This window comes from Diplotaxodon limnothrissa, linkage group LG12 (assembly GCF_057381915.1).
Source record: "Diplotaxodon limnothrissa isolate DT_005_m linkage group LG12, D_limnothrissa_male_GT1.1, whole genome shotgun sequence".
In the NCBI taxonomy this organism is placed as follows: Eukaryota; Metazoa; Chordata; class Actinopteri; order Cichliformes; family Cichlidae; genus Diplotaxodon; species Diplotaxodon limnothrissa.
This window is the reverse complement of record NC_140607.1, coordinates 20,613,742-20,628,122: the sequence shown is the minus strand read 5'-3', so window position 1 is coordinate 20,628,122 and position 14,381 is coordinate 20,613,742. Positions and strand designations below refer to the sequence as shown.

At 44.1% G+C, this 14,381-nt stretch overlaps 1 protein-coding gene across 1 annotated transcript in view; it reads right to left on the bottom strand.

Moving 5' to 3' along the window:
• fam222aa (family with sequence similarity 222 member Aa) overlaps positions 1–14,053 on the bottom strand; it is a 46,399-nt gene extending 32,346 nt beyond the window's left edge. The window contains exon 1 of the mRNA XM_085368235.1: positions 13,153–14,053. The gene's annotated coding sequence lies outside the window, so the exon portion shown is untranslated. The remainder of the gene's footprint in view (positions 1–13,152) is intronic.
• Positions 14,054–14,381: the final 328 nt, after the last annotated feature.

The following is a 14,381-nucleotide window of genomic DNA, read 5'->3' as shown; positions in this document are numbered from 1 at the left end:
CTGTACTGGGGAAAATATTTCACACTGTATGAATTATTAAGTGAGGGGCCAGTGCTAAGCAGTGTGGAGATAGACCAGTTATTCACAGCTCTATTGGGACGGATGCGTCGGAAACCCGGGCCGCTCGCCTATCAGATCGTTTGTCACGAGCAATAGACAATTTACAATGAGAGAATTTTTCAATTTATTCGTTCTGCTGTCACTGCACTTTTCCACCTCCACTCATTCCACTCGACAACCCCCCCTCCTTTAGTTCCGTCTCTTCTGGTTGAGGGGGCTCCATGCCCGAACCACCCGCGCGCTTCTCAGTCTGATACTGTTGCTCACTTTGTCTTCTGCGAGGGGAAGTCTGGGAGTGTAACACATGCGTAGAAGGCACGAGGAGAGGGACTGTGCTGCTTTAATCATCTTAACTGAAGTAAAGGTGTGTTAAGGACATGCTGTGTTACCTGAGGGCTCTAGGTGATGAAGCTGATCTGTGGCTCTGTGACAGGGGAAAGAACAGGAGACTAGGGGGGAAGATGCTTGGCTGTGCCTCTTCAGAACTTTTTGAGTACTTCAGCACTTTTTTTTTGTCCCTGTGTGATAGGGGCAAAAGAAAGAGTTAACTGAACCAAACTGCAAGTCAACAGAAAAGAACCTTACAGAATGCATAGATGTGACAAATACTATGATTGGACCTGTATTGTAATAAAAGACTTAAAAAGAAAAACACATCCAGAAGGATTTTTTTTTTTAAGTTAATGAGAATCTTCTTCAGGAGAAAGAAGAGGATCCCACCGGGCATTTCCTCTTTCACTTAAGTGGAAATGCCAAATAACAACTCCCACACAGAAAGACAGAAGACCTCAGCACAAACGTCTGGCAGAATGCAATTTTACCATTAATTACCGAAGGTGAACCAGCTGTCAAAACAGCCACACATTTCGTTTTTGTTCACAAATACCCTCCGTTAAAGAGGATGAACTGCAGAACAGACCATGCCCGAAAGCCCAAAGCAGTACTCTTGCACCATTTCATGTTTCCAAACCTTAAAAAAAAAAAAAAAAATAGATTCTGTCTCTCTAAGCTGAATATACAAGAGAAACAGAACATTACATGAGCAGCTTTGTTGGTCTAAATGCTTACGGAGTGCACTGAGAGCAGCAAAGCAGCCCAGAGTGTTTCTTTATCGGTGATGTCCTTTGAAAACCTGATGCAGACGGGTTGCACTGAATAGGTCTTGATGTGAAAGGCAGAGATGTTAGATAAATGTGCTCATAGCCAAGGCCTTTGCCCTCTTCCCGATGACGCGTTCTTTTACTCAAATACCTACTCCCCCTTTACATGCAAGCGCACACACACACACACGGAAACACAGACGAACAGTGCCAATAATCCCACTGAGGGCAGCATTTGTTTGGGGACAAGGTGACCCTGTTGCCTTGGGGCCTGTGAACAGGCACAATGAAGGCCTCTCATCCTGCACACACCCAGCTGGCTGTGTTGGGCTGACGATGGGTGGAGAGGTGAAGGGGAGAAGGGTGGGGTTGTGAGAGGCATCGCAACACCCTTCGTCTGCAGTTTTAAAACTCCATTCAGGAAGCCCCCCTGAGATAGCTCTTTTCACACCCTTCACAGACGGAGCAAAATCCCCGCTTGTAACCCAGAGTCACGCAGTCAACAGATGGAGCTGCTATTGAGTGAAGGATCGCGGCAGCAGAGGCGGCTCCCCATCCATCCCCGCTGGAAACAATGGGGCAGCAGGTCAAGAGTGCCGTCTCCAGGAGGAGGGGTCAGGGAGGAGGGGCGTGCTTCGACACAGTTGAGCTATGCGAGCGCTTTGAAACCGGAGGAACTGAGAATCTTTTGGGGTAACGGACAGAGGGGAGGAGGCTCGCGGCTACGTGCAAGTCGCCAAGTTCCCGGGGATCAGGCTCAGGTGGAGGAGGATTGCGTGTGAATCTGGGACAGCAGTGTTTGTGTTTAACCTGCAAACAAGAACAAAAAGACATCCCTATGCACACACATTTGCCTGTTCAGAAGAAAACACAGACTTACAGTTTAACATACATTCCAAGGACTCGCACTTATACTCGCTCATCTCGTTGCAAACACAGCCACGCGTAAAGAAAAGCGGACCTCATTTTTGATCAAAAAAGAAAAGGAAATACAGAAAAAAAAAAAAAACTCAGTGCAATGATGCTTTATAGACAGAAAGGCGAGAAAACGATTGAAGTGCCCCGAAGACATTTTTTTCCATAAAATACTAATGTGTATACTTTTAAAGTTCGTGTCAAGTATTACAAAAGTGGGTCAGAGAGCTTTCTAGTTTTGAAAGCACACAATTAAAAAGCAAACACTTCTATTCAACTATTCCTTATTGTTCAAGCTCTCAATTTTCTCACAGAAGCATCACATAAGATCAAAGTTCCAGACTAAAGCTTATATAAATAGTGACACTAAAGTGCTCTGAATTTATTAATGTTTTGTGTGTGTGTGCTTTTCAAATGTACCGAGTTAACTGTGTGAACCACAGAGGAAAACTATGAATAGCTACATGCTGAATCGCTCATGTGTGCGTGCATGCACAGGTGCATGACCACACAGATCAGAACAAAGCACTCGTGGCTTGCTTTACAGGGGAAAGTATATCCATTTTCATTGACCAGAACTCTGGCTATTATTTTGCTCTGACCTGGAAGTCAATTAGTCAGCTAGGTTGCACTGCCTCGCTGGATTTCTATGACTGGAGCAGAGACAAAGACACAATCAAGGTATACAGTGATCCCACAATTTCAGTCTCTTTTATATGGCATGAACATTTCTGAGGGAGAGAGAAGCCAAAATACTGCTGCCACATGCTCCTCATCCTTGAAAGGTTTGGTTTATGGGGCCATTTTGCACAGGAAGGAACTCATTATAAAGCAGAGGGTGTCAAGAGCATTGCAGCAATTCTCCATTAACATCCACTTGACAAGAAAGTGCAAAAAAAAGAAGAAAAAAAAAAGAAGACTTCCTATCACTCGGGATGTTCACAAATCGCACCTAATTAAACACAAAAGCCTAAGTCCATGAAATCAGAGTGCAGAAAGCCATTTGAAGACAGAGGTGAGAGAGAGCGTTTTCTTGGTGGCAAGAAACATACATTGCAAGGAGGCCACAATTTCATTCATGTTTGCGTCTCCTTCAAACAAATTGTCAGCTAAGTACACTGGGACAAAGGGCTGAACTGTTATTCTACCTTCGCTAGGTCACATCACAATACATCAATGGGTTGCCATTTCAGAATATGCTGCTGTTATGCTATTTGAGCCCAGAATTGAAAAAAATAAAGACTATTCCAACCATGCTGAAAAGGATCAATAAGCGCATAGAAAAAGAAAATGGCCATAAACACAGAGGCTTTTATTCAGAGTGCCACAATGTAGATGAAAGCACAGAATGCACCTGGAGAGCGAAGCTGAAAGAGGCAGAAGACAACAGAGCCCACAGAGTTATCAGGTGGGTCCAGAGAGCGTTATCTATATTCAGACCTCGGGATCATCCATCTCCGCAGCACCTATTAGAGTTCTAATATTGTAGGTTTTAAGGAGGCTCTGCTTTCCTGCCACAGTGAGACAGATTCAGCACTGTTGCCCCCTTTCCCTTTTCAGTGTGGTCTCACAAGGTCCTCTTGGTTTTCTACAAACAATACTGCTGGGCTGCGGCCCTTATTTAAAAGATTAATAGGATGCTGTCTTGGCAGAGAAGCAATCAGTGAGGTTTCTGTGACAGCAGAAAATGTGTGAAAACAAGGGAAAGAGGAGAGACCATTGTCACGGTTACCAACTGGCTGCTGGAGCTCAATTGAGATAGCTGTGGCTTTCAAGCCCAGCTGTCAATCACAGCAGCGAGCATCAATGGGGTAAATTTAAATGATAAAACGATAAGTCACGAGCAGGCGATTTCGCTGTCATCAGGACGGGGGCTGCTTCAGAGTAACTCACTATGGGTGCAGAGATTTCACTGCAGCCATATGGAATTTGGTTTTGCATCGAGTTGCTGGCTTCACCCCTCAATCATGACAGAATGTGTAATCACCAAATGTCTTCCTCTCAATCCCTGTTACAATTGGCAGCACAGTGCTGCCACTAGAGATGGGGGAACAAAATGGAAAGCTGACTAAATGACAAGCTTTAAGTGACACTTAATTTGAGATACCCCGGCATTCTCTCAGCTCCAGTAAACAGGATCTATCAAACTTCGCCCACAGACTGTATGACTCCGCAGCTGTCTGTGGGGAGAGGCACAGTATGCCTGAGAGGCCCCCAGCTACTAAGAGTGATGATAAAGAAATCAAATCCTTAATAGTTCCTAAAACACTCCAGAAGAGCTATAGGAACAATTAGCACACTTTCAAAATGTGTACATTTGCATTGTCTGTGTGTCTCGAGGATTTTCGACCTCTGACGATAAGCATAGACTGTATAAAAAAGATGAACAAGGCCACTGGTTTGTGCACTCCCTAAATGCTGATCATATCATTTTTTTGAAATCAGATATTACATATAAGGTGTGGATCTGACTGAAAAATCCAGGGACACTGCTGGCCACCATAAAGCATAAACTTGACGTTAAAGCACGCTAAGTATAACGGAGCCGTAACGTATAAAATTCACATCTTCTTGTATAAATAAGATTTGAAACCAGCGACTGACACCAAAAAACAGCTGGAAAACTGCTAATCATGGTCACAGATCAAGTGAGAAGTCGGTTTGTTTACCCACAGACTTTATACAAACAGACTTCTTTTTCCACCCCAAGAAGTCGCCCCCTGCTGGCCATTAGAAAGAACGTAGAGTTAGAGCAACTCTGCATTGGCCTCACTTTTCAGACCCAGAGATTATGTCCATCTTTTATTTACATTCTGTGCAACAAACCCATTAAAAAAAATTAAATAAAAAAAAAAAACAAAAACAAAAAAACAATACTTGGAGGTCATATCACACAACGTACAAGGCACATCTATAACCACACATAGACACACAGAGATACACAGAACCTCTGTTATCAAATGCCCCTAACTGTTCAAAAAGTTATTTAAAACCCGTGTAACAGAAGCTAATGACAGCCTTAGAGGAAATGACAGAGTAGGGAAAAACACAAGTGAGCTGGTGAAGAAGTGAGAGAAAAACACTTAACAGCTGTTTTCTCCCTTCTTCCCTTTGCTCATCCCAGGAGAGAGTTCCACACGATCTCCCTGATCCTAGTTTGTGGCTGACAGAGGGGACCGCAGATCTGTTCATCTCCCCACTCACATGGCTCTGTGCGTCCCCCCCACCCCCGCCTGCCTCGCCATCGTGCTCTGATGCCAAGAGGGAAAGATGGTAGAGAATGAGGAGGGGAAGCGGGAGTGGGGGGGGTCTACATCAAGGAGAGACTCTCCCAGTGGGTTCTCGTCAGTTCCAGGCCATTGCACCTTGTTCGCTGGGATTTTGTTTACACACACACGCACGCACACGTGTGCACAAGAACTCACACACACATACATGCGGAGGCAGATGACTATTAATGGATACAATAATGCAGAGTCGCTTTTCAGTTTTTTTGGGCTGCACAGTCACGTGTTTTGTTTTTAACTACTGTTGTGACAACAGGAAGCTTCAGCGGCAGATCACTGTAAGTCACTGACAAAGAAAAAAATAATACAACAGTCTGAAGCCTCGCAGAGCTCATTTAAGTGGCACAGAAGCAGATGACATTCAATCAAAACCCAGTGATACGGTTGATGTGGTCAGCGGTAATGTGTAGCCAAAAGGCCTGACACACTTCCACGGTCTTCGGGGACAAGCGGGGAACGGCAGGCTGCCCTTGTGTGTTCAGTCTCTACAGATGTTGCCTTGGAGAGCGGCTGACTGGTGGGCTGCCGTGACAGCTGGACAGCTGTTCTATAGATGCAGCTACAGAAGCATGGCACTGAGATTGAGGGGGAGGATAGGGATGTATGTTTAGTTTATCTGTATGAAGTTCCCAGGACATACGAAGCTGTCAATTTTAGCATTGGTGCATGAGCCCGGATAAGAAAAGATGGCACCGAAGAGGATATGGAGAAAGAGCACAGATGGGCAAATATCAGACGCGGCTGACGATCTATAAAGAAGCTCCAATAACAAAACAGATTTTTTTTTTTTTAAAGTGTAGATATAATACGTCAATCCAGAAATGAACAAATACACCACCAACTGGCTACGCGAGCGCAAGACAAAGCATTTAATTTGATCCACAAGGTCTGTTTAAGCAGCCGTGACTTTTTATCATCATAAACAAGTAAAAGTTTAATATGAACTTCACAGGCGTGTTCAAATGATTCAAATCTCATGAAAGAGGAAAGGAAAGAAAAAAAAACTGGGAAGATTAAAAAAAGAAGAAAGAAACAGAAACAGAGAGAATAACTGGCAGATAATTTAAAGGACTCTGGAATTTGTGCCAACACCGAGGCTGCTGGTGATGAAAGGCAGCTTAAATTGGGGGTCATGTTCAGATATTACACCTTTATTCTGCCACTTAAAAATCCAGTAACCTAAATTCAAACCTGCAAGAGAACAGTGCGAGTAGACTGTATCTATTACAACAGAACTGCTTCAGACTAAGATCTGAAAAAACAGAACAGATGAAAAAAAAGAGCTGAAATGTTGGGAAACACTCCGCTGTATTAAATGTTGTCACCTGCTGAATAAACACGCTGTAAATCATGAGTTAAATAGCTGGGACGGGTGCCAGTCACCACTGCCAAAGCTCGAATTTGTCCATAGCGGGCCAGACTTTTCATTATACCATAAAAGGTCAGCAATTTGTTCAACTCAATAAAAAATGTTAATAAAACTAAGAGCTCACATGAAGCAGCCCTTGATAGCTTCTGGTCGCTCATCAGAAAACATGAAAGTGTGTGTCTGTGTATTTGTGCATCTGCACCGTCACCAGTGTGGCATTATGTCGGTCAAAGGTCGTACAGCGGCAGGAAATATAGCTTTGGCCTAGTCGTAATCCAGGCCAAACTCCAACAGCAAAAGCACATACAAACACTTTCCTACAAACACACATGAATGCAAGTGCAATTTTGCATTGCACAAAAGCCGGGAGTCGATAAGCACCACCACGCAAAAATCCCCAATTCCAGCTCACACCCTCCACCCTACTGTGCTAAATAAATGAAAAGCCCCATTATAATTATATATGAAATCTTTTAGAGGAAAAAAGTGATTACTGTGGATGCAAGTCTGGAAGTGGGTGGGGGTGGGTCATTGCTAAGCAACCAGTCATTATCCTCCAGAGTAGAGAGCGAGGTGACCGGCCATCCATCTAACTCCGGTGGCTTGCCTGGCTCCTGTGTACCCCCCCTCGCCCACACCACAAACACCTTCTCTTCCCCTTCTTTCCTCCGCCACTCACCCTCTCTGGCTCTCCCTCTTCCTTGCTCCCTCACTCTCTCTCTGCCGTCTCCCCGTCCGAATACAAACAGAGATAAAGAACGCTGCAATCGCTCTTGACACACAAATAGGTTAACACAATAAAGCCGGCTTTGCCTGGCTCACTCGAGGGAGGAAAGCAATTCCAGCAGCAGGCAGGAGGTAATAAAACAGGGCTAGGAGTGTGTGTATGTGTGCGTGTGTCCATACATGTCCTCATGTCAATGTTCCTGTGTTTTTGTATGTGAATGGAAGCAGGCAGGCACACAGAAGCTCTTTGGCCCCAGGGCCTAATATCCCAGGGATTTTCAACCCTTTCTTGACACAAATAATACCAGGAGAGAAAATGACAGAAATTCCAGGGTGCTCTGCCATTTAGATTAAAGGAATGGTGGTTTTATATTAACAGTATAGCTGACCTGCATGATCCCTATAAAAACATTCTCCTACGGGTCATATGGCGGCTCTTTTGCAAATGGTCTCTGCCTCGCATGGTTAAAATTCAACAAGTAAATTGAATGAGTTTTATCTGTGCAAGCCTCGGCTCACTCTCCCTGATGCGGCTGCCAGGCCTGGCAATAAATGATAAAAATCTCCAGAGTTTTATTAAATCGTGTTGCATTCACGCTGAACTCGGGGAAAATGGCGAGGTGGCTTCTGCAATTACAGTGCAGACCAGACAACATTGTTTTCTCCAGTCAGTGGAAATTTCATTACCTTACAGCAACCGCCTTAGAATTGGGTAATAGCCTCTTTTTGTCACAGACGTAAGCCGTCTGCGGGAGGTGTGACACCCCCTTAAGTGTTATCCATTTGCAACAATATGCACCAAGCCAGTCGCAGTCCGGATGCTGGTCAGCATAATGTACAGCGTTATTCAGTGATACGGTGGAGGAAGAGAACGGACCAAACAAAAAAAAAAAGAAAAAGGAAAGCGGTCAATAGCTAATTCCTGAAATGACTGTGGCGTAATCAAAAGCACTGAACCTGGATACATCCATGCAGCTGACATATCTCTCCTCAGGCTACGCATGCCCCCCTTCTCTGGCGTGTCAATAAATAGAGAGAGGGCTAGCACATTTGGCTGTGGATGGACTGAACTGTGAAGAAACCCCAATTAAAGCCTCTAGAAAAGTTTCACACATTTAGGTCATACAGGACAACCATTTGTAAGCGTCAATCAATTCCCCCACGTTTTTACCCGCGGCTTCTTCAACCAGCTAATCAAACAGCAGAGATGTAAAGTGGTGGCCATTGTCAACAGGGAATAAATTACCAAAGCATGAAGAGAAAACATCTTATCTGTCTGATGTATTTCCTGCTTCTGCAGAAAGCTACAAAGCCCAAGGGAGAGCAGTCAACCAAAATGCAGGGAGAGATGGAGATTAGGATGATGTGCAGTTCCTTGTTCCATTAAAGTTTGATCTTCCTCAATAGCCGAGGAAAATCAGATATCTCCCATTCAAGATTAAAGTACACCAGCAGAGAGGCAGAGATTAATCAGAGGCCTGCATGAGATAAAAACAGCCTTGCTTCTGGCATGGAAAACAGTGGCAATAAAGAGTTCAGCTGATAATATGAAACATGGCGAGGCACAATAGCAAATCAAACAGCATGTAGGGGCCTCCAAAACAAATCAAAGCACCGACTAGACTGCGATACAGTGGCTGAAGAAGTACAGCAGGGGCTGATCTGATAGTAACCAAGGCCTTCATTTTATTACTGTTTAAGGTTGAGGAGGGCACACTGTGGATTTTCCCATGTTGCTCTCTGTCGCCAGCCTTTCATTCCCTCTCCTCCTCTTCTCCTTGAGATCAATGGCGCTGGGGTGATTTCACAGCAGCCTGCACTGTCACCCAGAACAAATCAATGTGACCATGAAGAAGGCAAGAGCGGCATTGTTTTTAAGGAGAGCAAATTCGCTGTTGGAGAGCTTGTCAGATTTGCTTTATTCTCCTTCTTCCCCCCAAGAAGTCTTTGCAAGGAGCATGCCACCCCTCACTTTACTGCCTGTGCTGTGGAACAAACTATAAACTGCACAGTACTCTGGCTCGCCATATGACTGTACTCATTAACCACGTTTGAACAGCACAGTTCCCGCTCACGATATTGCACAAGCGCCAAAAAAAGAAATAAATAAAATGGGCTGGGTGTCCCTAACCTTTAGAAATGAAAGACTAGACATTAACCTCGAGCCCTGCTGAGACGTGACTTCCATTCTGCCTGACGGAGGGGCGAGAGGGGAAAAGAGAGAGGAGGTCGGAGGATCATTGCTGTCCGTCATGCGCTAAGTGGTTGCAGATAACCCTGATGAGGAGCTGCCAAGGTCTCATGAGCAGAGTAGTGAGCAGGTACAACTCACAAAAATAAGTGAAAATGATCAGTGGGCAGAGAACCGACACCCTTACCAGAAACACAGAAAGAGTGCATGCAATCACACTGCTGTAACTTATGTTAGAGTAGTTCTTCTGCATCACACAAAATCAACTTTCATGTAAACGCTAGAGCGCCTGTTTATAAAACCAAGAAGCTTGCACTGTATTTAAAATTTACTACCACGTCTCACTTAATGCTTTATGATGTATAAATGGAATCTCACTCTGGCATCACATTTCGCACAAGTGTTGATGTCATTAGGTATAAAGTGCTGTGATTTCATTCGTTTTTACAAGGCTAGCAGCATGAAGAGGTTTTTCTCCTACCATATACTGTATTATGGAGTATATGGTTGATAAAATGAGTATTTCTTCTTCTTCTTGTTCTCATTTTTTGATTACTGTAGTTCAGCATTTATAACCATGACAGTGTGGACACACTGGGAAGAATACTCATTTCATTTGACTTCCTCAGTACAGCTAATATAACCATGAAGGTTAATCTTTAAGCGCTGAAATAGTCATAATAATGGTCACAAAAAAGGGCGATATAGATTAGATAGCATTAACAGCTAGCAGTGTATGGGGGTGCTACCTGCACACAAATGTGCTAAATAGCTAAGTAGAAGGACTCTTATTAATCCTGCCTGCAAAGTCCCACCAACGCCACCAAGTCTGCTGGAAACTGGACATCACTTTTCACCTGTATTTGTTCACGCCGAGTTGCTGAAAGGTGTCTCTGTTTCTCTAGCCCCACTTCCACGTAATGCTTTTTGTTTTCTGTTTCCCTTTTCATGTTCTGTCACTACTGTTCCAGGTACTGATGTGCAAAACAAATCTCTGTACAGGGACAATAGAGTTTATATCAAAACAAGTAAAACTGCAAAGAACAAGAAAGGGCAAATTTTCTGTTGTTTGGCTTAACATGAAAAAGCGTTAAAAGCGTTAAAACAAGAACTGTTATAGACTTTCGCTGATATGAAACACTTTGATCAGGTACCTAATGAGCTGCTGTTGACGTGGCTTTGAGGGTCCGATGATGTTTCCAGGTAAGAAGCTTTGTGCTTTCCTGTGATATCAGTTAACGTAAGAGTTGTTGTCTTTTCTTTGGCAGGAAAAGAAGATGAATTTAATGTTTGTTTTCATCCAAAGTGTATTATTCTATAATTGGACTTGGTGGGAAAAAGCTATTTAAAAAAAAAAGATTTAATTTGCACTTTCAGTAATGAAGTCCGCACAAGAATGGACATAAGCTTAGACACTTGAGGGGTCAGTAGATCTTGAGTAAGGCGCTCTCTCTCCCACACACACACACACACACACACACACACACCTACTATTTTAGTCATCTTAACTGTCAAAATGAGTTTTGGTGCCTCTGGGTAGGTGTTGAGACAATCAAACCATGCAGGGATTAAAAAAGATTAATACACAGCACAGGAAATTAAACTTCAGCGACTTTAACGATATTCATGAGTGGAGCTCACTTATTCACTCCAGGCAGGCACTTTAATAAGCAAAGAATACAGCAAGGAGCCCAAATGCAATCAATCAATCAAGCTGATACGCTATTTGAGTTCCAAACTTATAAAATTTCAGGGTTATTTTGGCGTGTTTCTGTTAACTCATTGCTCAAATATGTTCACTACCTTCCAGCTGTTGGCAGCTCAATTAAGTACAAGAGATTACATTTTACTCAAGTTGGCGACTTACGCCAGTTTCATTTTATGATCAAGTAAAAAATAATGTGGAAAACACGTGAAATTAACTTTGAGCCCACAAAGCACCGATATCCTTTTGTCAGCTACCAACGCAGAGAAAGCAGAGCAAAAGCAAACATGGTGAAAGCGAGAGGAATGAAATGTGGATCAAGTCTTGAGCTGGCAGCGGGACCCTTGAAGCTCCAGTGTTACAAAAAAAGAAAAATCGAAAAGCAAGCCAAAAAAAGCAGTCAGAACAACAACTACAATCTCAAAAAGGTAATTCAGTGACCTAAATATTAAAGCTTCCCTGCCATTCCACTCCCCCCTGCCTTGTCCAACCATCATGTTGAGTTAAGGCAAGCATTATGCTGGGGAGACTATTTGTTTAGGTGAGGAGCAGCCGCAGAGCTAATATGAGCACAATTTGCTCAGCAGGTCATAGACGCAGAGTGGAGGAAGTAAATGAGGCAGTTCTGCCCCCTCGGGTGCAGCTCCTGCCTCATACATCACTGGATGTTTTATTCAATACAGCCAGGAAGGCTCTATGTCAGGTGCCCTGACTGTGGGGGCGCCTGCCCTGCTGTAGGGGCCCATATTACATTCTGCAAGCTGCCTATCTGCAAGGCTGCTGGAGAGAGAACGACTGGAAGATAAGAATTTGAGGATGCTTGTAGTCTAATGATAAAACATACAGTGTGTGGCTTTTTCACTGCACAGTCAGCATAATGTGGAGGCTCATTTACGTGCAATGCGAGCAATGGAACTAAATATTGCAAAGCAACCTCAGCAACCAGCGAGGCTCAAAGTTCACGGGAAACAATCCAAACTTTATCAGCTAATTCACAGTCGAGTCAAATTTTCAGACTTCCTCTGGCTGCACCAGAGGCTGGGGCCGCAGAGGGCACGTGAGCTGTGGAATTCACGGGACAATGACAAATTGTCTCCCGACCTTAGTGCAGCACTGAGGATCATCCATATCACCGAGCATAAAGTGAAAACTTTTACAGCGCTAGGCACACATGCTCGTGAATTTTATGAGTCTCTCTATGAAAGCCTGTCACACCATACAGGCACACAATAAAATAAAATAAAAAAGACAGAGATTGTGTATCATTAACACACCAGGGTGAAAATCTCTAATTGCAGCAGGCACTGTAGTTACCCTACCCGTGCGCGGTGACGCACGGGGGCGTACAGATGAGAAATTCGCACCTTTTGCTCTGAGCCGCAACTCTTCCAGTGCCACACATCCCCGTGTCTGTGATGCCTGCCTGCAGTGCACTGGCCTCGACAATATACTTAATTGCTACCCATACTTGAAAAGACCAATATTACACATCAAAGCAGCTCCTCGAGCAATTCGGCAGCGGCTCTCTAACAAGTCGATTTTTACAACACTTCCTATGGGTCAAACAAAGGGTTTAAATCCGAGACATCATCAACCGTGTGGGCAGCATCCTGGGGGGAAAGGAGGGGGGCATTTTATAAACATTCATTATTTTCAGGCGTTTCTCTGTTTCGGCGACAATCCTCCCCAAACATTGAAGCGAAGCTCTGACACAAACTACCATGATGGTTACAAATAAATGACCCGTACCATTCAGAATCTACACGACTGGGAGAGACAGACATGCAAAATATATTTACCATAAATTGCTCCGTAGTGTACACTAGAACTCCATGCAGATCGTAGCATTCACTGAGCAATCTGCCTCATACTTCTGCGGTCCAAATTAAAACGGATTCATTCTGTTGCCCCAAAATCCAGATGCTGCTTTGTCGATGTCAAATGTTGATTAAGTTTATCCTCGTCTTCCGACGGTATGCAAATGTAGCGGTAACCCTGCAAATTAGATTCCACACTCTAGCCTCTAGCATGCAAAGTTAATAAGCTTTGCCTTTTTTTCTCGATTCGGCTGCCAATTTTTGTCGAGGGCAAAAGCGCAGGTCGGCAATTTCAAGAGCGTCCTCAGAAGGATTGCGCACCAAGTGTGCTTCGGGTTTTCACCGTTTAGCCTCCGAATCAAAGTAGGTACAGGGTCCCGGTTGATCTTCCTCTCGCTTGAAGATATCTCCAAATAGCAGAACTCTTAACCGACACACTGGGTAGGTTTAGCGGCTACGCAGTATTCCAAAAAAATCCCCCCGCTGTTACGCATGGGTTTCGTGGTCCGCCTGCTCAATTTTGACGACCTTATGAGAAATGTATCATTCAAATGTTTTCATCTAGGCAATATTGTGTGAAGGTACCCTGAAAGAGATCAAGGCTGGGCCAAAGTAGCTGCCTGAATATCCTAAACTGATGCGATGTAAAATCCCGGAGAGCAGGCTCTGCTCCGTCCGTCACTTTATCCGAGGTGTCGGCAGACGCTCTGAGATGTGTTGCCTCTCGATTCAGACTTCAATTTCCAGGTGAGGCTGTGGAGTAACCTTGACGGCAAAGCCCCGAAAGGCTCTCTTTGGTAATATTAACCAAACAGGAAAAGGTTACGTCTGGATAAAGAGCTAGCTACTTCTGGCAGCTCCGGGATGCGGTCCAGCCCTTCTGCCGAGCTGCCGAGACTGACAATAACCCGGAACGCTGCAGACTGTCAGGCTGCACAGACCGCCCACCGACCAATCACCGCACTGAGGGAATAGAAACATTCCCACGGGTTAGCCAATCATTGGTAATTGAGGACTGTTACCATAGAGATCCTCGGCGTCTAGGCGTCTGAAACCACGTTGTTTATACGCAGAAAAATAATAATAATAAAGAAAACGTAATTATAAATTTAACATAGCAGAATTCATATTAATATCGTAATTACTCTTTTATCCATTGTAGGGTTTCATCCATTCCCCCCAGCAGTCAAAGGTTAACAGCTTTATTGGAA